General features: G+C 47.5%; 1 protein-coding gene and 1 long non-coding RNA gene across 5 annotated transcripts in view; one reads left to right on the top strand and one right to left on the bottom strand.

Moving 5' to 3' along the window:
* SEZ6L (seizure related 6 homolog like) overlaps positions 1-25,760 on the bottom strand; it is a 199,751-nt gene that overhangs the window by 91,975 nt on the left and 82,016 nt on the right. The window lies entirely within an intron of this gene.
* LOC141276155 (uncharacterized) overlaps positions 1-25,760 on the top strand; it is a 41,815-nt gene that overhangs the window by 12,551 nt on the left and 3,504 nt on the right. Inside the window, exons 2-4 of the long non-coding RNA XR_012325237.1 lie at positions 10,577-10,650; positions 10,761-10,860; positions 21,346-21,418. This is a non-coding gene — a long non-coding RNA (uncharacterized lncRNA). The remainder of the gene's footprint in view (positions 1-10,576; positions 10,651-10,760; positions 10,861-21,345; positions 21,419-25,760) is intronic.

The following is a 25,760-nucleotide window of genomic DNA, read 5'->3' as shown; positions in this document are numbered from 1 at the left end:
GGGGCTGGATACTAAGATCGGCCGCAAGGATGGTCAGTCACACCTAAGTGATCAACCCCCAATAAAATGCCTGGATACCAAGGCTCAGGTGAACTTTGGTGGTTGATAATACTCTGGGTGTTGCATAACGGTGTTTCTGGAAGTAAGCACTGTGTGCGCGACTCCACTGGTAGAGGACATCTGGGAGCTTGTGCCTGGGCTCTCTTGATCTCCACCCTCTGCGCCTTTTTCCTTTGCTGATTTTAGTCCGTATCCTTTCACTGTAATTAACCAGAACTCTGGATATGATAGCTTTTCTGAGTTCCATGAGTCCTTCTAGCAAATTATTGAACCTGAGGGTTGTCTTGGGGATGACTGAACCCCCATAATCAGCCAGAAAAGGGACCTCATGGATTGAATCAGGAGTGGGGGTGGCAGTATGAGAGCTGCCCCCTAAACTTCTTCCTTATCCCTTTGGTGATGATGGTGAGGAGACGACGCAAGCTAAAGGTGGTAAGTGCCTAGTAGTACATGCCAGGTCCTTTACATCCATGCTGTTACCTGGATCATTTCACCTACTCTTCTCAACACCCTTGGGACGTAGGTAATGTTATTACTGAAACCTAGCAAGACCCTGTGGGGCTCCTGGGCATGGAAGCCTTTCTGTGTCCCCTGTTTCCTGTTTGTAGGAAATGGGCTTCAGCCTCCATGACCTTCCCTGAGTTCCAAAGGGCAGGTTCAAGCAGTTGCTAATCAGGGAAGGGAGGGGACATGGAGACAAGGGAAGAGCAGTCAAGAAACAATAGTGCAGCCTTGGGGCAGGTCCTGGTTCCACCTCAAGGGATACACAGAACAATATCTTTGAGTTTTTCTGCAGAAATAAAACCCCCAACAAACGGAAGATGCTAACTACTTGATGAAGCATTCTTCATTCCAGAGAAGTGCATCAGGAGACCACCTGAGGCCAGGTTAAAGGAATACAGGCCCTGCACACACCCTGATCCCTAACAGCAACTCACCCTTGAACAATTGATATAAAACTCCACCAAATTCCCCTGGGTTGGGACACACAGTTTTGAGGGCAGGAGCCTGCTGTGTCCCCCTTTGCCTGGCAAAGCAACAAAGCTATTCTTTTCTATTCCACCCAAAACTTTGTCTCCAAGATTCAATTTGGCACCAGTGCACAGAGGCCACGTTTCGGCATCATTACCCACCCACCCTCCTTTTACAGATGAGAAAACTGAGACTCAAAGAGGTTTGGTTTACTTGCTGAAAGCAACACAACTAGTAGCTGGTGGGGCTGAGATTTGAACATACTTTGTAAAGCACTTGGAAGGATGGTCTCTCATATCCCTTCCAGATCTGATGTCTTAGAGATAGGTGATTTTAAGGGACAATTTATCTTTGGGGGCCATGGTTGAGAATTCTGTGGCTTGGAGGAAGAAATAGTTTCTACTTATCCCCCGTCTCTCCCCTGCTCTCTTTCAGGTGCCTTTGTCCATGCCAGGTCCACACCTGCTACCTTCCAGGTCAATTTCAACAGGGACTTGGGCTGGGAATAGGAGAAGCCATTCCATTCTATTCTATTCTATCCTATCCTACCCATCCTATATCATTCCATCCCCTCCCATCTTACCCATCCCATCCCTCTCATCCTATCCCATTCCATCTCATCTCATCTCACCCATCCTATTCCACCCCACTCCAATTCAGTCCATTCCATCCCATCCCAACCCATCATGAGGTATTGAGCACACACTGTGTGTTGGGGGGGATACAGGGATGCACAACACATCACCTCTACCCTCAGCCTCACACAGGTCAAGGTTCTCTCCAGGCAGATGAGCTCAGTGCATCCTGGGGAGTGGGTTGGCACCATCCAATGCCAAGCTCTAGGCTCCTCCATTCTCTAACTCCTGAGCCTTGATGTCTGCCTCTTGGAGTCCAGCCAGCCTCTGTCCAGAGCCTAATGAGCTCTTGCAGCCAACAAGAACAATGCCTCGGGTGTGCATGGGCCTGAGGCCGAGGCAGTGCACAGAGCCTCCCTTCACTCCCAGGCCCACCCGCTGGGCAGGTGGTGGGCTCGGGGCTTGGGGGAAGCGCCAGAGTGGGTGGATTTGATGGTCCTCAGAGTGGCCACTGTCAGCCCCCGAGCCTGGCGGAGACTGCACAGAGAGCCTCAGTGCCCTGGCGCCCACCTGGCCCCCTTCACAGGCCCTGTGCCTGCACACACTGGCGCCGGGCCATCTCCCTGGGGTGGCGGGGGGAAGACGCCTTTTATTCACTCAGCAGCCAACTCTGCCAAGGTTGGCTCAGCACATGTGGGGCTTGTGACACAGGGAAAGAGAGATGGATGCAGAGAGATGAAGGAGGACAGATGCCAGTCTCTCCTTTTCATGAACAATGACCTCAGCTTCATTCACAGTACCACTCCTAATTTTCACCTAATGACAGTAATGGCCGCCACTTTTGGAAGCTTATGATGTGCTGTGTTTCATATGCACTGTATCATTTAATCCTTAGAACTACTCTGCAATAAGGGGGCTGTTAGTCTCCCCATTTTGCTGAGGAAAACTGAGGTTCAGAGAGGGAAATTCACTCACCCAAGAACACGCTGGGAGAGGGTGGTAGAGCAGGGATTCAAAACCAGGACTCTGTGACCTATGAGCCCCTTAACTTCTAGCTCTCTTCCATTTCAGGTCCTGTTTAAAGCATTCTAGGTACATTATCTTATTTAATTTTCACAGTAGCAATTTGTTCATTCATCCATACCCTCATACAGTCATTCAACAAACTCCCCAAGAACCCACTGGGTGCCAGGCACTGTGCTCAGAGATGTGGAAGGAGGTATACAATATGTTGGAAGCAGTCTTTCTTCTCAGAGCTGGTGGAAATGAAAGGGAGGAGAGCTAACTCCAGAGCCTCTGCTTTTCCTTTCAAAGCACCCACATCTGTCTGAGGCTATGGGATCAGGAGCAAAGGGTGACCTGAGGTTTGTCCCTGACCTCTGCCCGGACAGTCTGAATCTCCCACTTGGCATAAGATACCCGGATGGAGACTCACCAAGTGATAAGAGAATTGGGTGAGAGCTCGAGTCTCTGTGCCCAACACTCAGTGAGGATGGTCATGCAGACCGTATTTTGAGTCTCTTGGTCCCAAACCTATTTTTTCATCCTTTTCATAAACTTTACTTGAAGTGTAACCTATGCATAGAAAAGTCTACTCAATGAACTTTCTCAAGCTGGACACACCTGCACAGCTAGCAACCAGATCAGGGTGCAAAACACTGCCAGTACATATGGTATCTTCTGGTCACACCCCCCCTCAAGGTAAGCCCAATTTTGCCTTCTATTGTGGAAGATTAGTTTTGCCTGTTCACGAAGTCATTGGGTAATTATGCAACATGTCCTCTTTTGTAACCAGCTTCTTCCACTCATTATATTTATCCACGTCATCGCTTATAGTGGTAGTTCATTCCTTTTTTATTGCTGCATAGTATTCCATTTTGTGACTATACCATACATTATCCATGCTACTGCCGTTGGACATTTGAGTTGCTTCCAGACCTTGGCTATTATGAGCTGTACAACCATGAACATTGTATTACATGTTTTTTTTGGTGCACATGTATACCCATTACTGCTGGGTATATTCCCAGCGGAATGCTAGTTGCACAGTATGGCATGTTCATCTTTAGTAGATACTGCCAAAGATTTAGTCCAAGTCTTTCAACTTTGATGAAAAAATTATTTAGCTGCTTTCCTATGACGCTGTAAGTAGAAGACCAACAGAAACCTAATGTTGTTTATAGAAATACTACTAATAATGACTATTTTTATTGCTGTTCTGTTGTTCCTATCCTTCCATGACTTGGGAACAAAAGCACATGCTAAGCACCAAATGAATGGTTTGGATAAAAACCTGACACAATAGCACATCCAGAGAGGCCAACCGGACATTACCGCAATATCAATTTCCATTTTCCAAGGGCTGGCTGGCCACGCTTCCTCCTCATTTTGGTGGGCTGGGCCATTAGTGGACATTTCATTATACCCTTGAATGGCGATTGCTTCTTGCAGCTCCCTCTTTAAATAAGCATAAAATGAATCCAGGGGGCTGGGGCTCGCCTGTAATGAGGTTTCAAGACAGCTGCCCATGTAGAGGGGCAGGAAGGCAGGGGGCAGGGGTCCAGGCATGGGAGGAGTTGCAAGCGTCCGGGAGACACCAGGGAGGGCCTCTCCATGTGAGCCAGCCTTAGGCAATCAGGCTTTACGCTGGAGGCAATGCACCCCCTATGTACCAACTTGACCTCCTCTTGAATGAAGAAGAGATGGGTACGAAGATGAAACTGGGCAATTTGCAATGGTCTGAATTTAAATCTCCAAGAGGTCTTAATCCACATCTTCCCTCGTCAGGGCACTGGAGACATCCACAGTTTCTATTCGGCACACTTGCCTCTTACTTTTTTTGCCACCTTGTCTTTGCTGGTGTCGTTCTTCCACCAGGAATTCTTAACTCCCTGACACGGAGAAGCGCACACACACATCACAACCATCAGCACCAACATGTGTTTCCAAAATCTCTGCCGCATCTGCGATTACAACTTAAGCCTCTTGCTTTTGCTACTACTGTGTTGTTTTCTTATAGAGGCAAAGGAATCCTTATTTTTTCCTTGGAGAAAGTGAGGCTGGGGAGGAAAAGTGATTTATCCAGTGTTACCCAGGAAGTAATGAAGATGACAACAATGACAATAATAACAACATCTCATTAATAATAATTGAACCTTTACTATGTACCAAGAACTGGGCTCAACACGCCACCATGCATTATCTTACTTAATCCTTCTGTGTCAGGTCCTGTGTTTTGTCCATTTTATAGACAAGGAAACCGAGGTTCAGAAAAATGAAATTATTATCCTGAAGCTTCTGAACACAGGCTTAGCACTGTCCATGGGTTCGTCCAACTCTAGGGCAAGTATTTTTAAGGACTTCCTGTGTTCTTGGCTCTCTGACACCTTCCCAGGGCTGTCCTTCCTGATGGCATCCTTCTCCTCCTTGGAAGGCCTCTCCCCCCTCTCTTCCTTTGTGTACTAGGCTTGTAACACAGGACTGACAACTCATTGGCCACCAATGGAACGACACTGGTGGGTGAAATAATACAATACTGATCTTCCCACGGTAGACTCTATTCCTTGTAGCCGAGTGGAAGGGAGATTAATGCAGGACCCTGGCGGATAGCAAACAGCATCTGTAAGGCAGCTTCTGCGACAAGCAGGATAGCATGCTTTATTAGCCTCATGATAAGACAATGTTTTACCATAATTTTTGATCAGAGACTGGGTGATGTTAGTATCAAAATAGGTTTGGGAGGCGGTCACGCTGTATAAGTAGCAAATGAAAAATGTAGTCAGTGGCAGGGGCTGGCAGGTTGGAGACGGAGGTTAAACTCTGTCTTCCAAAGGGACACAGAAAACACAATGAATACTTACATCTCCAAACTAGGAGGCTGGGGTTCCAATGCTGACCTTGGGACAGTGTCGGCCGCACCTCCCCACACTTTTATGCCTTCATTAAAGTTCTCGATCCTCTGCCAGACAGCCCTGGGCATTGCCTTCTCTGAGACCAGTGTTTCTCCAAAGATCACTTGCACCAGAATCTCCTGGGCTGATTTTTTAAAATGCAGATTCCTGGGTTCATCTCAGACCCAGTAAACCAGAATTTTTTTGAGGGGTGGGACCAAAAGGAGTCTGCACTTTTACCAAGTCCCCAGATGAGCCACATGCTCATTGATGTTTAAGAATCATTGCCTTTGGACATATATTCAATGGAATATTACTCAGCCATAAAACATAATAATGCCATTTGCAGCAACATGGATGGACCTAGAGATTTTCATACTGAATGAAGTAAATCAGACAGAGAAGGACAAATACCATATGATATCGCTTATATGTGGAATCTAAAAAAATGGTACAAATGAATTTATTTACAAAACAGAAATAGAGTTACAGATGTAGAAAACAAACTTACGGTTACCGTGGATAAGGTGGGAGGAGGGATAAACTGGGAGATTGCGATTGACAACATACACACTACTATATATAAAATAGATAACTAATAAGGACCTACTGAATAGCACAGGGAACTCTACTCAATACTCTGTAATGGCCTATATGAGGAAAGAATCTAAAAAAGAGTGGATATATGTATATGTATGACTGATTCACTTTGCTGTACAGCAGAAACTAACACAACATCATTAATCAACTATATTCCAATTAAAAAGAAAAAGAATCATTGCCTTTGGGAATTCTGGGCATGGAGAAACTTACATCCCATAATATCCCCACAACCATGTCATCACACCAGTAAAACTGCATTTAACTGTGTTACAGTTAAGCACTTTATCATGTACACTGCAAATTCACATCCATTGTCCTCTTTGGCCCTAGAACAATCTTGCGCAAAGAAATTGTCCTTCCCATTTTACAGAGGAGGAAACTGAGGCTCAGATATGTAAAGGGCTGTGCCAAAGGCCTTACTACCAGTACGCAAAGCAGCCAGCGTTGATTCCCTTACTTTCCTTCCAACACACCATGCTCTCTGGGATTTGCCCGAGGCTGGTGGTTCTCAGCTGGGGGTGATTATGCCCCCTAGGGGACAGCTAGTAAAGTCTGGATACATTTTTGATTGTCACAGCTGGGGTGGGGAGAGTCACTGGCACCTAGTGAGTAAGGGCCGGGATACTGCTCGGCACCCTGCAGTGCACAGGACAGCCCCACCTCCAAGAAACATCCAGCCTAAACGTCAGTAATGCCGACGTGGAGAACCTGGACCTACGTCCCCTACTTTGTCCCACCCAGATGTGAAGTTCACTGAGATGCTTCTGGAGAGTTTGGGCTCTGGATCCCTCTAGTTGCCGCAGTGAGCATGGACTGTAATGAAGAAAAAGTAAATTCTGGGAGACCAGGTTAGACAGCTTATTTAATCGTTGCATGACCTTGGCCGCGCTACCCGCCCCCTCCCCGCTGGGCCTCAGTTTCCACTTAGGTAGGACAGGCGTAGAGCGATTAGGCTAGATGAGACTCTTCATACCACTTTAAACGTGTCCTGTGATCTAATTATGCCTAATTTTCTGTTAATGCTGGGTGACCTCTTTTGGAAGGCGAGACAAGATCTGAGTCTGGCTTTATGAAAGGCAAAACTGTTGTGCATTTCGGCCACTCCCTCTTCCCACCTCATCAGCCAGAGTTGCTCCACATTAAAAAGGAACTCCCAAGGCAGAGAATGTTTTGGAAGGAAACCAGATTGGAATTTAATTGACGGCCCAGGCAATGTGCCACAGCCATTAAATTACCCTGAAAAGCCAGCCCACTGTTCTGCACAGAAGCAACATGGCTTTGTGTGGATAACGCCATGGGTGTGAATTCAGTTTCTTCCCCGCTGGACCCACTGTGCGTAAAAGCCCCGCTCTGATGCCACCAGGCCAGATGCAAGCCAGCGGCCCTGATGGTCTTCACTCACGTCCTGGCTGGAAGGGTCTTGAATTCAGCAGAGCCTCCAAATCTAATTCCTGCCCCTTCCGTTCTCCAGGCACCTTCCCTGCAGTCCTGGTGACCCTCTTTGATCTGACCACACCTTCCCCTCCCTGAAACCCCCCTCCATGGACCTCTGGCATCTATGTCAGCCATCCCCAAATTCTGGCGGCTACAGAGAGGTGTGCCACAAAAGTAAGTTCAGAGATGCTTCTCCTCCTCTTGGACAATGCCCACTTTCCTGGTAAAGGCTCTAGCAAGTCCTGCGGCAAACAGAAAATGTGTCCAGCTTGACTTAAATCACGTTTCCCAAACCATCTGCATATGAATCCCCCTCCCACTCTTGCCTTTATCCACATCTCACTATTTATGTCTCGTAAAATAGGCTTCCACAGAATTCCAGGCTGGGAAACAGTAATCTATAGAGAAGTACAAAAGGCTTTTCCTGGAAAGGTTCTTGGCTACCTGGCCAGCCTCATGTCCTATCCTCCAAGCACTCACCCTACAGCCATTTCCAACTCCTTGATATTTCCCCAAACCCATGTTTTGGAAGGGCAGGCAGTAAAATACAGTGTTTACAACTAAGCCTGGAGTCAATGAATCACTGAGTCGTATTTTTGACATTTCCTAGCAGTGTGAGCTGACAGAGTTAACCTCCATGACCTCAGTCTCTTTACCTATGAAATGGGTATAAGAGCACCACCTCACAGGGTAGTTGTGAGAGTTAAATGAGCAGATGTATGTGAAAAGCTTAGCAAATAGTAGACCCTCAATAAATGTTAGCTCTTGATTTCATTACAGACGGTTCCCAACTTACAACGGTTCGACTTAAGATTTCTGTACTTTACGATGGTGTAAAAGCGATACATGTTCAGTAGGAACTATACTTTGAATGTGGATCTTTTCCCAGGCTAGCAATACGTGGTCCAATCCTCTCTCATGATGCTGGGCAGTGGCAGCAAGCCATAGCTCCCAGTCAGCCACACGATCACAAGGATAAACAACCAATACACTTACGACCACTTAGTATCCATACAGCCATCTCGATTTCACTTTCAGTAGAGTATTCAATAACTTACGTGAAATATTCAACAATTATAAAACAGGCTTTGTGTTAGATGATTTTGCCCAACTCTAGGCAAATGTTAAGTGTTCTGAGCACATTTAAGGTAGGCTAAACTATGATGTTTCGTAGGTTGGGGTATTAAATGCATTTAAACTTATGATATTTTCAACCTACAATGGGTATATTGGGATATGACCCCAACCTAAGTCGAGAAAGATCTGTATACTGTTATAACTTCTTACACATTATCCCCTCTGTTAGAAATACCTTCCCACTTCTTGGCCATCTGGTAAACCTCTACTCCAACTTAAATGTCTTGGCTCTGATGTCATCTCTCTGTAGAGCCCTCTTTACATCTGTTTGGAAGACACAGGTGCTCCTTGCCCTGTTCTCCTGCACCAGCTGGCCCGCCTGTTTGCCTTCCTTCCTTCCTTTATTCATTTAATTTAACTGAGTCCCTGCTCTGTGCCTGCCATTCTCCGCACTGGGGACACAGTGGAAACAGAACTGATTTGGTCTCTGACCTCCTGGAGCTGAAAGTCTAGAAGGAAAGACAGATGTGAAACAAAGAATGACACAGAAAATTAACTGCCGCCAGGATGAGAGCTATGGGAACACTTACCAGGGCTCTGGTTTCTATTCCTGCTCTTAGAATGCTGCATTTTAATGATCTGTTTTCAGGCACATCTCCCCCACCAGACAGGGAGCTACTTCAGGGAGCCTGACTGAAAGCCTGGAACCTAGAAGATGCACCTGAAATGTTTACTGAATAGGGGCAGGGCCAGGGAGCAGCCGAGGTTGGGAATGACCCTCATCCCTCTGTCCCCTTTGACCAAACATACCTGCCAGCTACTGGGACATCTACCACTTAGAATATCAAAAACCCAATTCCTTAAGGAGGAGAAGAGAGAATGACCTGGTTTATTCTATTTGAAGAACACAGAGTTCCCAGAGCCCTGGGTGCCTCTCAGAGCTCCATTTTTATTTCTAAAAGAAACATAATAAACCAGGTTAGTGCTAAAGGAGATGAACAGGAACAGAAACAGGCTAACCTGCAGTCTGCCGCTCTCCGCGGTGCTATCCTTGTCAGTTCCAGGGAGAGTGAGAGAGAAAAGACACAATTCTTCAAATAGCTCTTCTCTTTTTTGGGGAATATGTAATCGTCTCAGTTAAAACACAGACCAGAATACTTAATGGCACGGAAATTGGTTTCGATGCTATTTAAATAATTTCCCACTAGAGAAAACAGGTATTACTTGGCCTAATTTGGTGGAAGCATTCATTTCCTTCCCAGCTCAGAACTTGCATGCACGAGGCTCTGCTCGCACAAAGCAGATGTGAATCTGTGTCCGGCTCAGAGGACTTTTCCAGGGGACTGGAAGGGTGAGGAGCCTAAGGCTCCGGTCAACCAGAGACGTGCACACGATGCAAATTTAAGGAAACTTGCCCCAACTACGCCTTCCTCACCTCCTCTAGTGTGTTTCCACGGGAAGGATCTTCCAGAGAGTGAGACCTGTGGTCCTGCAGCACTGCCTATGACGTCATTGAGAGTAGGGGCTAAGTGGAGGAGGGGGTCAGTGATGCATGGTCCTATATGATTCCTCCAACCCTAAAAACACATCTAGCGCAATACGAGTGCACATGGCAGTTCTTTCTAAATTGCCTTTCTTGGCAAGATGGTACCAGGAAGGAAATGAACCTACATAAGCTGCTCACCGAACACCCTGCTAGGCACTCACAGCTCCTCTGTGCAAATTGCACATTAGAAACTATCACTGGCAAAGGGAAACCCATGCAGAGGTAGGCAAACCACAGCCCATGAGCCAAACGTGGCTCACCATCTGTTATGGTAAATAGCTTTATGGAAACACGGCAATGTCTTCTCTTTCACATAGAGTCTATGGTTGCTTTTACGCTGTTATGGCAGAGTTGAATAATTGTCTCAGAGACTAAACGGCCAGCAAAGCCTCAAATATTTACTATCTGGCTCTTGACAGGAAAAGTTTGCCAGCCTCTGGTTTGAAGTGTGGATATGTGAAATCACCATTTTAGTCGTGAAAAGAAGAAAAAGGTAAAATATTGGCAATTTCACGTGGTTCAGTCTAATGCTCTGTTTTACTGTTAAAACTCCACAGATTGCAGAGCTTGCCTCATTCATCTTCCTCATTTGTATTTGTGTAGTAAACAGAACTGAAGCTCAGAGAAGTGACATGACTTACCCAAGGTCACACAGCTGGAAAGTGACAAGATTAGGACACAAACTCAGGAGCCCAACTCCAAGGTAACTACCCTTCCCGCTCGCTCCCTGTGGCTCCTCCCAGGGAGCCCTGAGAAAGTCTATGCTCTGTTGTCAACCTCTGTGCCCTCGAAGTCACCGAATATTAACATCCTCCCCCTCAGTGCTGTTCTAGCAAATGCAGCCTCAGAGTCTGCCAAGAATCCCGAAATGAGATGACCCTGGGTTTATTCTTTGGGCTACTAGCAGTAAACTTTGTGATGGGAATCCTTGATCTGAGAGATGGCCAAAGGTCATCTCAGCTGTCTATGTTGAAGGGTTTGGTGTTACTCAAGAGCAATGGGGGGTTTTAAACACGTGGCATAGAGGCGACATAACTAGATTTACAAAGACCACTCTACTTTCTGGCTGGAGCTTGGAGATGGGGCAGGGGTAAAAGCAAAGAGACCGATCCAGGTGAAAGATGATGAGGTCTGGCTAGCAGTGGAGGCTGAAAGGGGAATTAAATTTAAGATAGGTCTTCTTAGAGTCAAGAGGTCTTGGGACTGGATTGGATGTAGAGAGGGGAAGGACTGAAAGAGGGAAAGGTGACAAGGATGATGCCCGGGCTGGTGGATCCCCAAGAAGGAAGATGCTGAAGGAGGACTAGTGCTGGGAGGAAGATCGGGTTTGTTATGTAGGTCACTGCAGAAAGGGGAAATGGTTATCTCAGTTGGCTGTTGGAAGAACACGGGAGATAATGTTTGTGCGGAGCTGAGCACGCAGTGTTCCTTACATGCAGTTTATGAGAGTGAAAGGATTTCAACAAACGCACGTGGCAGGATGGAGAGAAAGGGTCTTCTGGAGTCAGAGACACTGGTGTTCAAATCCAGAGGCTGCCACTTACTCACCAAGTGACTTTGGATACTTTATTTCATTTATCTGAGTCTTGGTTCCTCCTCTGATGACACGGACACAGGGATAGGTAGACACTGTGCTAAGTGAGTCCCGTGCCTGTCTCCACTGACCCTCACGCCTGCCCTGGCAGGTAGAGCCTACTACTGCCAGCCTTTTGTTATAGATGAAGCCCACGAGGCTCAGAGAGGAGAAGGCACCAGCCCCAGGTTCCACCACAAGCAGTGGAGCTGGACTTTGAATCCAGGCCTGAGGGCTCTACAGTGATCATGGTATCCAGGTAATAATATCCACCCCCTTGTGGTTGTGAGAATGAGATCAAGGGAAGGGCTAATGTGGTGTCTGGCACCCAGTATAGACCACAGGGGGCACGGAAGTGCTGAGTGGTATCAAGTCCTTCCCATAAGAGTTTAGGGGAACAAGGGGTAGGTGCCCTGGGAGGCTTCTTGGAGGAGGTGGCGTTAGATCTGAGTCAGAATCGTAGTCAATCTAGCAGGGGACGTCTATGGGAAGAGGGGAAGATGCCTGTGGAAGCTCTACAATACAAAATTAGTCGTTGTGTAGGTTGAAAAGAAACCAAAGTTCTTTGTCTTGTGCTCAAACCATCCCCTCTTCTTTCTGATTGCTTTGGAATTCTAGTGACCTCAAGTTGGTCTCTCTTTAGGGACTGAGCATTGTCATGATAAATAATTTGGGCTTCACATTTTGGGGTCTTGGCAACCCCCACCTCCCCTCAAACTCTGAACACGTTGGTTCTCTCTGTCTCCATGGGCTACCTTTCTCACTCAGATTTCAGGCTATTTGCTTAAACATCACCTCTGCAGCTTTTTAGACTAGGTCAGTCCCCATTTCATGCTCCCTGAGCTCCCGTGCTTCTAATTACTTGCTCAACATCTGTCTCTCCCCTTGGAAAGAAGCCTGAGAGTGGAAACAATATCTATTTTTACAAAACTAGCACTAGCAGCAGCTCTGAGGCGGGCACACACAAGAGGATAAATACTTGAACAAACAAACGAATGGATGCATCTGTATACCTCATCCTGGCTCCCCCCCACATCTGGATTCGTATCTCTCCCTCCCTTCCCCCCAGGGCTTTCTACAGATTGCCTGAGATGACAGTGGCTGAGGCTCACATCTACTACAACGATCCAGAAGCCTCAGATTTACCTTCTAATTCAGGAGGGTCATGGATTCCTTTCTAAAAAATGTCCATCATTCTAGCCCTGGCCACCAGATGACTATTCCTGGAATTCCTCTTTCATCCCAGTACAACCCAGCTCCCTCCCCCTGGAGATGAGAATCCAAATACTGTCCCTAGGCTTTTCAGACCCTCCAGTCCTGGACCAAACAAACCTCTGCACTATTATCTCCTTCTGACTCCTGACCACTTAGGCTCCCACTTCCCCACCCCTGGCACACTCACATGATTGAAATCTTGGGGTCCCCTTTGCTGCTGTTCCTTGATCAACCCTACCTCCTCCTCACAGCCATCCCCAATCACCCCAGTCCAAACTGACTTCTCTGAAATACCTGTATCCATTCTGTCTGAACCATCGCTTTTGTTGTTTTGTCTGTGTCTACCCTACCACCTCAACTATATTCTTTGAAAGAATAGGAGGCCTCGTCTTGGCCAACTCTGTATTCTTACAGCAAGTAGTGCCGTATGCTTAGTGGGCACATGGTTCTAACCTCCTGTACGTAACACCCGTTCCACCTGTAGCTACTTGTTCAATGTCTGTCTTCCCCCTTAGACTGTAAATTTCATGAGGGCAGAGACCTGATTCAACTTCACACCCCCTGCTTCCTGATCCCTTGCAGAATCAACAACAAGTGTTTATTATGAATACACCAAATACTTGCCCCACACTGATGTTTATCTTTGCACTGTGTATCTTTTATTCCCTACTTAGATCCCTAAGGATGACAAATCAGCATATGGGCGGGGGCCGGGGGGATAAGATCCCTACCCAAGTTCCCAGGGTTGGGGGAAATCATCTTGGAATTGTTCAAAGCATAATCAAACCTTCATAAAATTAAATACCTGCACGGTCATGCATAAGCCATGGCTCAGTTTTTTTCCTTCAATAGCACAGAGATCAAAAACCTTTTTTTTTTCAAGAAGTTGAGAGAAACTATGAGCTCTGGGAGAGAGATGAGAGACATGATCTGTACTCTAAAATTAGAAGGTATTTTGGTACCCTGAGCACACTGATATTTCAGGACAAAGGACAGCAGCTCCCCACCCACCCACCCCCCGCCCCCCACAACAGGCGCCTCCTCTAAACAGTGGGCAGCTCCTATAGCAGATAGTGACTTGAAGGCGTTGTGCCCTTAAGACCTCCTACCTGTGTTAAGACACTTCAGGGTGTCTCTCCAAGTCCACTCTCCCCTTTACCCTCCCGACCCCTTTTCCTGCCACGCTCTCTCCTGCTGTCCCATTCTTAGAACTCAGTTTTTGCCTTTTCCCTAATGATCTGTGCTTCTGCTCTTCCTGGGTAGGCTTTGCCACCTGAGTTAAGAAGGAAAGCCAGAGAGAGCAGAGGAGTCTTGCAGCTGTGATTCCCCGGGTTCCTCGCCTTTACCTGCACCTCAGGCTGCCTTTCAAGGCTGAACTCTATTTTGAACCTCATTACTGTAGACACAGGAGGTTCTTCCCCAACTCTCCAAGTCTGTCAAGGACAGAGGGAAATAGTAATCGTTATCCTGCCTCTCGGTGCCAGCCAATTTCATCTTCATATTCTAACGCTAATCCTAACCCAGTGCTCTTTTATTACTCTCATTTGGGATGAAAATATAATTTTCTTCTCACTTCCGCGATTGGGGTAGTCCTAACAGAAGCCAGGATTCTGGAAGTCTTCCACTTCTGGTCCCTCCATATTCAGTCAACCACAAAGTCTTGTGATTGTTCGAACTTTACCACTTCCTCTATCCCCATCCAGCCATGCCCACTGGCTCAAGCTACCATCACCTTGTGCCTGGGTGATTATTATGGCCTCCTCACTGGTGGCCCTCACCCCAGTCTTTCCCTCCAAAAGATCCTCCTTTCATGGTGAGTTTTCTAAAATTCAAATACAACCATAGTCCTCTGCTGCCTAAAATCCTTCAGATTTTAGCCTCAAAATATGGTTTGACTCTTTCGAACATTGTGTATAAGGTCCTTCAATTCCAGTCGAAGCCTGCATTTACAGCCTCAACTCCCCCTGGGTCCCTACCCCAGATCCTTTATGATTCAACTATTCAGTGATACAGAATTAAATATACATTTCTAGATACATGGAGTATAAGAATAGTGGTTAGGAAGATAGGTCCAACAGTCAGACTGCCTGGGCTGGGATCCAGTTCTGCAATTTGCTAGCTGTATGTCATGTCCTTGTACACGTTTCCTCATTTAAAAATAGATATAAAGCAGAAACTAACGCACCACTGTAAAGCAATTATACTCCAATAAAGATGTTAAAAAAATAGAAAAAAAATGTAGTAGCACCTACATCAGAAGGCTGTCGTAGCATAAATGAGATAATTCACGCAAAGGTCATAACACAGTACACACCTTCTTAAAAAGTATCATCACACATGCTGTGTTACGTGCCTTGCTTCATTCTGGCGCTTCTGCCCTCTGTTCACCTGGTTAGCTGCTAACTCCTCCTCTTGAACTCTCAATCCAGGAAGCCTTTCTGGATTCTTGGGCTGGCTTAATGACTCCCCCATCCCTATTCACTTCTCACAATGTCCTGTAACCATCTGTGCATCTGACACATGCCGTGTGAGTTAAGAGACTGCATCTTCCCCTTCTCCATCCTCAGTGCCTGGCCTGCACTTGGGTAGGATCTGTCAGATGAATGGACATGTAAGAATCTAACTCTCCTACGAGGCTGTGTGTATCTCGAAGGCAGAGGCTGCTGCTTCTCTCCCAGTCCCGCTCCCGCAGCTCTCCACCCAGACCGGGGCAGAGTGGATGCTCACAAAAGACTTTTTAGCTCAACTGAATTGGAAACGACAGACGCATTCCAAGAGTCCTTGTGCGGCGGCCATCCTGATGGAGGGAGGGGCGGTCGGTTCGCAGGAGCCCGCTGATAAAGCCAGCTAGAGTTGGTATAAGCTACTCATTCTGAAAGAACTAAAGCTAACCTTTCATAAGCAGTCTGGTCAGACTCTCGTTTCTAATACAGATGCTATCAGGGTCCTAGATGTGATAAACTCTCCGGGGTTTCTCTAAGTCTTTGTATGCTGGCTGGAGTTAAATGCCTGTTCTCTGAGTTCCAGCAACTCCCTCCACTCCCTCCAGATCAGGGAGCTGCAGACACACCTAGACTGCAGGGGAAAAACCGGACTCTCCTTGCGGGCTGGAGTCACGGAAATGGTGGGTCCTCGGCACCCCCTGTTCCCGTTTCCCATGGCTGCCCCTCCGCCGTCTTCAAATCTCAGCAGAAACATCACCTCCTCAGAAGGGCCTTCTCCGGCCATCTTAAGTTAAGAAGTCTTTATAATTTTACTGATGCCCCATTTACTGTGAGTTCCACAAGGGCGGGAATCATCGCCGTCTGGTCTTCCATTATATCCTTTGTGCCAACACAGTACTTTGCACATAGTAAATCCTCAATAAATATTCATGGAATGGATTAATGGATAGGAACTGGGAGTGCTGGGAGACCCTGGGGAATCGTTTTGGTTCTCTGACTTCTTTGCTCTCCTGTAAAGGGAGAGAGTTGAATGGGATTTTCTGGGGTTCCTTTTGAGTCCACTGTCTATGAGCTTACAGGAATGAGATGGGGAAGAGAGCAACTCACACTGGACGTCTCTCTTCTAAAGCTAGAGCCTTGCTAGACGTATTCACCTAGATTGGGATTTCTCAACCTCAGCACTCCTGACATTTGGGCAGGAAAATTCCTTGTGGGGGTGGGGATGGGGGCAGGGGACTGTCCAGTGCATTACAGGACGATTAGCAGGATCCCTGGCCTCAACCCACGAGATGCCAGCAGCAGCCCCCAAACAAGTTGTAACAACCAGAAATCTCACCAGGCATCGCCATACGTCCTTTGGGGAGCAAAGCTGCTCTCCACCCCCCTGGAGAACTCCTGGCGTAGACGGCGGAGGCCTGAGAATCATGCTAAGGAGTCTGGACTCTTTCCTTCACCAGGAGCATGTTTGCCCTTGAAGGACTCTCAGCAGGTGACAAGCTCCCTCCTTGGCAGTGGACCTCAGACTTGAGCAGGTATCAGGATTCCCTGAGAGGACCTGTTAAGAGCCAGACTACCGGGTCCCGCTCCCAGAGTTTCTGCTGCAGCCGGTCCGGGAGGGGTTGGAGATTCTGCATTTCTCATAAGGTCCCCGGTGATGCTGGGGCCAGACTCTGAGAACTGGTGCCCTAGGGCAGCGGCCCCCTCCCCGGCGGTACCCGAGAGCCGCCTGGGGAGGTTTTACCAGCTCCTGTGACTCGGCCACACCCAAGCCCGCTACCTCAGCATCTTCAGGGTGGCACAAGGCATGTGTGTTTCTCAAAGCTCCCAGTGTCACAGACAAGCCCAAGACCTTCTGCCCTACGGCACAGGGAGAGCTGTGAGCACCTCCTCCATGTTTTCTACATTCTGTTCATTCAAAAGGAGCCTTTGGACCATGCCGGCCGTGGGGAAATGCTGGAATGGAAGAAGCCTGTTTTCTATTCGTGTGTTGGTCCCCTCCTCACTCAACTGGCCTCTTATCCACTTCGCTGGTTCACTTGTTAGCTCATCTCCTTGTCCCCATGTGTCTTTGTTAGTTTCTTCTTTCCTGCACACGCCCCTTTCATCCCTTAGTACCCCACTGCCTATCTGCGTCTCACTCTTCACCTAGTCTCATTCATTTCCCTCCTGCCCACCTACCTGTTCATTCTCCTCCCCATTCTTCTCTTCGCTCCTTTATTTTCCTGTCTTGATCTCGAGCAGGGAGGCAGGAGCTGGACGACTAGGATGACAGACCTCTGCACATGGAACTCTCTCTCCTGCCCCCCTTCCCACCCTCCCCCGCTCCTAATCCTCCTTGAGGTTTCAGAGTCATCATGCCTTCCTTAATCTCCCAGACCAGCTTGAACCCCTCTCATGTGCACTTATACCCCTACAGCTCCCACAGATGTCGTTTTACAATGATTTTTAAATTATGTGATCACTGTTTGTCATGTGACGCCGTGAGGGCAGGGGCCCTGTCTGTTTTTGCTCTCAGTGGACTGCAGTGTCTAGCCCGGCGCCTGCCCTTGTGCTGAATGAACGCCGCGAGCGTGCCTGGACACCTGCCACAGGGCACCCTCCCCCGTCTGCATCTGGCAAGGGCCTTCGTGCAGGCGATTGGCGGACATGGAAGTGACAGCCCCAGGACTCCTTTCCCAGCAACTGTGGGCCCAGACTGACTGTGAAATTACCTGGAAAAGACAGAGACAAGGCTAATCCCCACTATCTTGGCAAAAGTTATCCTTGGTAGTCAAGAGCGATTTCTCAAGCTGGTCTCAACTGCTGTATTTCAACCCAGGATGTTGAAATGTCAAGCTGTCTGACATTTACCCATCAGGGTGATTTCAGGTCTCTCTCCAGGCCTTCCAGGCCTCCCCACGTGGGAAAGCTGTAGGGGATTAGCACAGACTTCCTAAAGCATTAACCAGACTCTTAGGAGGAGCAAAGGGCAAGTTTGTAAAATGCAGATGCCTGGGCTTTAGATGGACAATGCCTTATGATACCTTCATATCCCTAGGCCAGAGGAAAATGGGCCGTGGGAGAGAATTCTCAAGTGTTCTTCAGAACTGGTCTGCACAGCACACCCCATGCTGGTTCCTTAACCCAAGTTAACCAATGCAAGTTAACTGTAGAAACTGGAAGCTCCGACTTTCTCACTAGCAACGAGCTCGGGGGACCAGGTAGTAGAATTCTGAGGACAGGACTCGACAGACGAATGGATAAAGAAGATGTGGTATACATATACAATGGAATACTACTCAGCCATAAAAAAGAACGAAATAATGCCATTTGCAGCAACATGGATGCAACTAGAGATTATCATACTAAGTGAAGTCAGAAAGAGAAAGACAAATGCCACATGATATCACTTATAGGTGGAATCTAAAGTATGACACAAATGAACCTATGAAACAGAAGCAGACTGCTGAGGGGGAGGGTGTTGGGGGGATGGAGTGGGAGGTTGGGGTTAAGCAGATATATGCTTTTATATATAGAATGGATAAACACCAAGGTCCTACTGTATGGCATAGAGAACTATATTCGATATCCTATGATAAACCATAATGGCAAAGAATATAAAAATAGAATGTGTATATATATGTGTGTATAACTGAATCACTTTGCTGTTCAGCAGAAATTAACACAACATTGTAAATCAACTATACTTTTTTTGTGTGTGTGTGTGTGTTATGTTTTGCTTTTGATGCTTCTGTAAGCATGCTTTTTTTTTGCTGCGTTAGGTCGTCGTCGCCGCACGCGGGCTTTCTCTAGTTGCAGAGAGCAGGGGCTACTCTTCGTTGCGGTGCGCAGGCTTCTCATTGCTGTGGCTTCTCTTGTTGCGGAGCATGGGCTCTAGGCGCGCGGGCTTCAGTAGTTGTGGCACGTGGGCTCAGTAGTTGTGGCTTGCAGCCTCTAGAGCGCAGGCTCAGTAGTTGTGGCACACGGGCTTAGTTGCTCTGCGGCATGTGGGATGTTCCCAGATGAGGGATCGAACCCGTGTCCCCCGCATTTGCAGGCGGATTCTTAACCACTGCACTACCAGGGAAGTCCTCAACTATACTTCAATTGAAAAAAAGAATTCTGAGGTCAGGAAACAGTCCTCACATTCATGCCTGGAGACACCCACCGACAAAGAGCCATGTAGGATGTCCCCCTGCCTCGGCAGCTGTCCAGGGTTCTAGCTTTCCTGGGGTTGTCTTCCAGACCTTCCTCCCTATGACCCCCGACATTGTACTTCTTTCCCAAAACCCCGCAGATGGGACAGATACTCAATTCTTCCTAACTGACTGCTAGCTGGGAGGGGAGGTCCAGGGGAAGCCACTGCCTTTGGAGCATTTACCACGTGCTCAGCTCAGTACTCTGCTAGATGCTTCATCACGTGTTGATTTTGGGGGGACACATCTCCCTCCTTCCCTCTCTTCCTTTTCCAGTGCTAGCTTTAGCTAATGAGCATCTTCACGCATACAACTTCTGCTACCATCAAATCCACTGCCAAGCACAGACCCAGAATGGAATTCTTTGGTCAAAGGGCATGAAGACTTTTACAGCTCTAGCTGAACGAAACTGCCACACTGCCTTCCTAAGGGGTCTTTCAAATTACAAACATCCTTGCTTACCAATGTCACAGTAACCTTGCCAGCACCCAGCCTTATTGGTTTAAACATTTTAAGCTAATTTATTCAGCATAATGTGGTCCCTCAAGGACACTATCAGATGCATTTACTTGACCTCTACGAAGGATGAACGTCTCCCATGAGTTTTCTACTCATGGTTCATGTTGGTGAATTACGTAATTATGCACTCTATTTGTGTTCTAGATCTTTAAAAGGATAACTCTGAATAAATTATAAACCTGTGTTTATCAAATCTTTTCTTTTTCATTATCACCCATCCCAGCAGGGTTTTAAGATCATTTTTTCCATGAAAATTTAATACTGCAGCTAGACTATATATCTCTTTATGTACTGTATATAGGTCTGTGCTTTATACATACACAGGACCCCAAGAACTAATCTTCGTCCCACTGGGTTCAATATTGCCCTCATTAAGAATGTATGCAACAAACTAAATTCAACTAAATAGTTTAGTGAAGTAATAATGAACTAATGATCCCGAACTAAATAATAATTCAGCTAAAGACATGAACTAAATTCAACAAACATCTCCTGGGTGCCTATTATGTACCAGCAACAACTTAGTCACTGTGGATTCAAAAACGAAGAAAGCAAGGGTTCTAATATCTTTTCATCTGCCATTTTTAATGCAGATGAGGATGTTGAGAAAGGGCACTGTAAGTGGGAGGTAGGATGGACAGCCTGAAGAAAGGTCTGGGGACAATCAAAACAAACAAACAAACAACAATAGTAGCAGCAATGACAATAAAGCAGGTGAAAGGTTTGTGAGCAGATGCATTTCACGCAGGAGCAGAAGCTGGACCAAGGATTACACTGGAGACATCCTCCCAGTAAATAAGGATGGTCAGCCAGGTGGGGGGGGGGGGGACCTAGCGGCAGGAGGACCTGGTTCCAAGCCCAGCTTGTAACTGACATGCTGTGTGACTCTGAACCAGCCACGTCACTTTGGATTCCAAGTCTGTAAAATGAGGGAGACTAATAAGACCCACCCCTCCAGGTGGGTACGAGGATTAAATGATATAATGCTCCCAAAACTCTTAGCACAGTGCCTGGCCCAGAGTTAGGGCTCGAAGACTGTTTGCTACCATTATTAATATCACTGTGTTAATTTCAAGAACATTGCAGGCTGTCAGACACTTGGTGAGGAACGGCTCTGCCAAAAGGTTTTTCAAGGGTCTCGGGTAGAGTGTGACCTTCAGATGTGAAACCACAATAAGTACCAAGTAAGTACATAAATCACTAAAAAACTCAATTCCACAGTTCTTTTCTCCCTAACCCTTTCCTTTCTTCTTATTCTCTAGCCCAGTGCTTCTTAAACTTCAACGTGTATACGTGAGTCACCAGGGATCATGTTAAAGTGCAGATTCTGATTCAGTAAGTCTGGGATGAGGTCCAAGATTCTGCATTTCTAACTACTTCCCAGGGGATGTGCTGCAGACCACCCTTAGAGTAAGGCTGCCCCCGTGGGTTTCCATGGGGGTGGGTGATCTCAGGTCATCGCTTTACATGGGGGTGCTTCAGATGATGGGAGTGAGCTCTGGACTCTGCAAGCCTCCAGGGGATGAAGCAGGGGAGTGGAGAGCAGACCCCAACTGTGCCAGTGCACAGGTGGTTGCATACAGACCTACCCCTTGGCTCCAACAGACAAGATCTGAACATGTGTTTGGAGACAGAGGCCCTCCCTGGCTCAGGGAGTGTGAGTTTTCCTGGCCCTGGGGTGAGGCTTTCCAACTCCACAAACACCACCGCGTCCCGATGATGACAGCCCCTCTGCAGGGGCCACCGACTAAGGGCACTTTTCTGTCTTACCACGCATTTATCCTGAGATAGGCCAGCACTGGCCATATTCCCATTTTGCAGAGGAGGCAACAGGCTCAGGAAGGTGAAGCATACGGACCCAAACTCTGTTGGAGGGGCAGAGATGGGATTTGAATGCAGAGCTGACTCCGAATGTGCTCCGACCCCCTGACCTCAAATATTCACACAGCACAATGCCTGACTCCCTCCCAGTCTTTGCAGGCCCTGGGGTAGCCTCTGGGGACGCAGTGCTGAATTAGAAATGCATGGGTATCAGCGGGGTTCATATCCACTAGCCGGGCAGCCTTGCAGGGCAACTTCTGCCACTGAGCTGTTTGTACCAAACTTGTAGTAGGAAGCACCACATGGGGTTCTTGGCCTCAAAACCAGATTTCCTTTCCATCAACACCCCGAAAAACAGGGTTGGCATTTCATGCACCATCAGCTGAACCTTTGGTTTTCAACTGAAAACCCCACCCTCAACCCCAAACATCCCATCTCCTTGCTACAAGCAGGAGAAAAGGCGCTTCTCCAGAGACGGCCTGAGAAGCAAGAGGCCAGAGTCAGAATCCTATGCCCAGGTCCCAGGTCCAGTGCCTGATGGCTGTGCAGCTTGTGGTGAGTTACTCTGCCTCTCTGCACCTTACTTTCTCAACTGTGAAAAAGAGATAATTATAATAATCTAACTACCAACAGTAATTCCCACTTATTAAATACTTATGTGCAAGGCATTATGTTTCCTTAGTTAACCCGAATCGTGACTCTGTGAGGTAGTAATGTCATTATTCCCATTTTACAGATTAGGAAGGTAGTGTAATGACGTTGCGACTGAAGGGCTTTCTGGGTGTTCGGTGTGACGATGTGTACAAAGTGCCTGGGGCACAGTAGGTCCTGTTGCTGGGTGGTCGTCAGGGCCTCTGTCCGGCTACTGCACTGTCACTTCGCCCATCCCTGCAATCCTGTGGACACGCAGCGGCTTCTGCGTCCAGGCTGGCGGCCTGTGACTGAGGCACAGCGGAGCTCTGGTCGTCTTGCTCAGAGTCGGGTGTCCAGGCATGATCACTGGGCGACCACGTATGTGCCCAGCATCATTCTAAGAGCTTTACATGGATCATCTCACAGCACCCACCTAGCCACATGCAAGCCTGTATTATCTTGTCCCCATTTTATAGGAACCCAAGGCCTAGAGAGGGCGTATTCATTTCCTGTTGCTGCCGGAACAAATTACCACCAACTGCGTGCTTTAAAATAACAGAAACTTGTTCTCTTGCAGATCTGGAGGCCAGAAGACCCAAATCAAGGTGTCTGCAGGGCCAGTCACCCTCTGAAGAGATTCCTTCCTGGCCTCCGCCAGCTTCTGGGAGCTCCCAGTCATTCTTAGCATTCCTTGTCTGGAGGCTAGAAGTCTGAGATCGAGGTGTTTGCAGGGCCAAGCACCCTCTGAAGGCTCTAGAAGAGTTTCCTTGCTTGGCCCCGCCAGCTTCCGGGAGCTCCCAGCCATCCTGGGCACTCCCTGGCTTGTAGCTGCATGCTCCAGTCTCTGCTTCCTTCTTCCCTGAGTGTTCCTATCTCCTCTGCATCTGCACACGGCCTTCTTAGGAGGACACATGTCTTTAGGGCCCACCCTAGTCCAGTATGACCGCATCTCAACCAATTACATCTCCAAAGACCCAACTATCCAAGTCATATCCAAGTAAGGTCACATTCTGAGATTCCAGGTCGACATGAATTTGGAGGGGGCATGATTAACCCAGGAGAGAGGGTGATGTGTCTGAGGAAGTGGCAGAGCTCAGGCTTAAACCCAGATTCTGTTAAGCCCAACTCTGTGCTTTCAGCTATTCCACTAATGACAGAGTTGGGACCTCTCCGCCCTACCGATGCCCCTTGTCTACTTGGGTCTCGTGTGCGCCTGAGTCAAAAAAAGTCTGGGCAAAAAGAGGAAAGCCAGGCAGTCATTTCACACCATGGGATGAGACTCTGGGCTCTCCCTACAGTTATGACAGAGCTACCTCTGCCTCTCCACTCAGACAGCAAAAAGCAACACAGTCTCAATGCTTGTAAATCCCTCCAGAGTTTGCAATGCACTCGCACACGTAGCCCTGTGTGAATGGCCTCCTGACACCTTCACGTGGTTTGCACTGTCAACCCCATTTGTCTGACGGGAAAACTGAGACCCAGATGGTGTCATCAGGAAATGCGTTGGAAAATGGAGGAAGTCCCAAAGTGCTGTGCTAAGGAAGGGGGTTATTAATAACTAATTAAGAACAGCAACAACGACGCTAAGAGTTGCTGCCCGTTACCGATGCAATTCTGTGCAATAAACATTTCCAGGCGCAGTGCTAAGTACTCAACCAATATTATCTCATTTAATTCAATTAACGACAACAACCCAGGAGAAATGTCATCAGTTAATTGACTCTGTTGTGAGGAGGAGTGCTAGAAGGTCTGCAGTTCTGATGCTCTCGCATCTTAGACATATTTACTTTCTTCCTTTGGGCGTCGTTGAGTAAAAGGAAAGAAAGACTGGGGCCAGGGGAAAATAATTGGCTTTTCCACTGAGACACATATGAGAGGGTCTGCTTCTACTTTCCTCTCCAGATTAACGGCTCAGAAAGCAACGTGCCCCCCCCTTCCCTCTCTTTGTCCCTTCCAACCAATGTGTCACCTATTGCCACTGGGTGAGGGTTAAGAATGTAGCAGTGAACTAAACCTGTTCTATGAATGTGCTTTTCTTCTACAGGAGGTGGAGGGCATGTCTCATAAGTGTCTGAATTCGGGATTCTCAATCGAATTTAGCATCATCTAGTTTGGAAATGGATATACAACCCAGACCTGGTGTGGGAACTCAGGGACAGAAGATTTGGGTCAATTATTAAGACTCAGACAAATGAACATTTAAGGATTAACCTGCCTAATTACTCTCAATACCGACAAGCAATCCTGCCTTGATGTATATATGATACAGTATTTAATCTCCATGAGCTCTTTCCTCTAATTATGTCTCAAAAAGGGAAGACGAAAGGGTGCTGCATTGTCTGCTTTGGTATAATAATTCACATTCTCCACTAAGGGGACTGCTTGTAGGACTCATGATCTTTGCCCTTTGCAGAAGGGACCAACAGGATAGGGGTTATAATAATAGTACTAATACTAGCGACAATACAATAATAATAGTAACAACAACAATAATAATCAGCCTAAAAGCCTGCAGCACATAGGAAAGTGTAACATCTCCATATGGCAGAAGGACAGCGGAAAGAAGGGAAGTGACTCTCTCAAGGTCACACTCCAGGCAGTGGCCGGCCTGAGAGGAGGACCTGGTATCCTGATACCCAGGCCAGCATTCTTTAATAACAATGCCAAAGAAAGCAATAACCGCCAGCATTTGGTGCTAATTCCCCTGGGCCAGGCATTGTGTAGGGAGCTTGGCAAACAGTATTGCAAGTCATCACAAGAACCCTGAAAGGAGGCACCGTCAGCCCATTTTCCAAATGCCCTAAGCCCCCATGGGGTAGGATGTAAGCCCAGGGGCAAGGGCAGGCTTGGGAGAATCCCTGCCTGGAAAAGGGAGGAAGAAGTGGTACAGGGGCATTTCAAGGGCTGCCTGGAAGCCCGTACCCCAATTCCAGCAGAACAGCTTTGCCCGACTCTCTCTACCTCTCCTCTTCCAATCCTACTATATTCCAGTCTATCTAAAGTCAAGCTTTCAGCTGCCAGGGATGCTGGCTTCAAGGTCCACAGGAATGATGCCTGGGGAATTGCAGAGCTACCTTAGCTACGGGCAAGCAAAAGTTGCCATGGAAACCCTTCATCCCTTCCCAGACCTGCAGCCCATTGTCCCTCCCCTGATGCTCTGTCCCTCGCTTCCTTTCCACACAGGGGCTGGGTTGACCAGAAAGCCCAGTTAAAGGCAGGGCAC

The sequence above is a fragment of the Tursiops truncatus genome, chromosome 13, assembly GCF_011762595.2.
Source record: "Tursiops truncatus isolate mTurTru1 chromosome 13, mTurTru1.mat.Y, whole genome shotgun sequence".
Taxonomy (NCBI): domain Eukaryota; kingdom Metazoa; phylum Chordata; class Mammalia; order Artiodactyla; family Delphinidae; genus Tursiops; species Tursiops truncatus.
The sequence above is the reverse complement of the archived record's forward strand: the minus strand, read 5'-3'. Positions and strand labels throughout refer to the sequence as shown.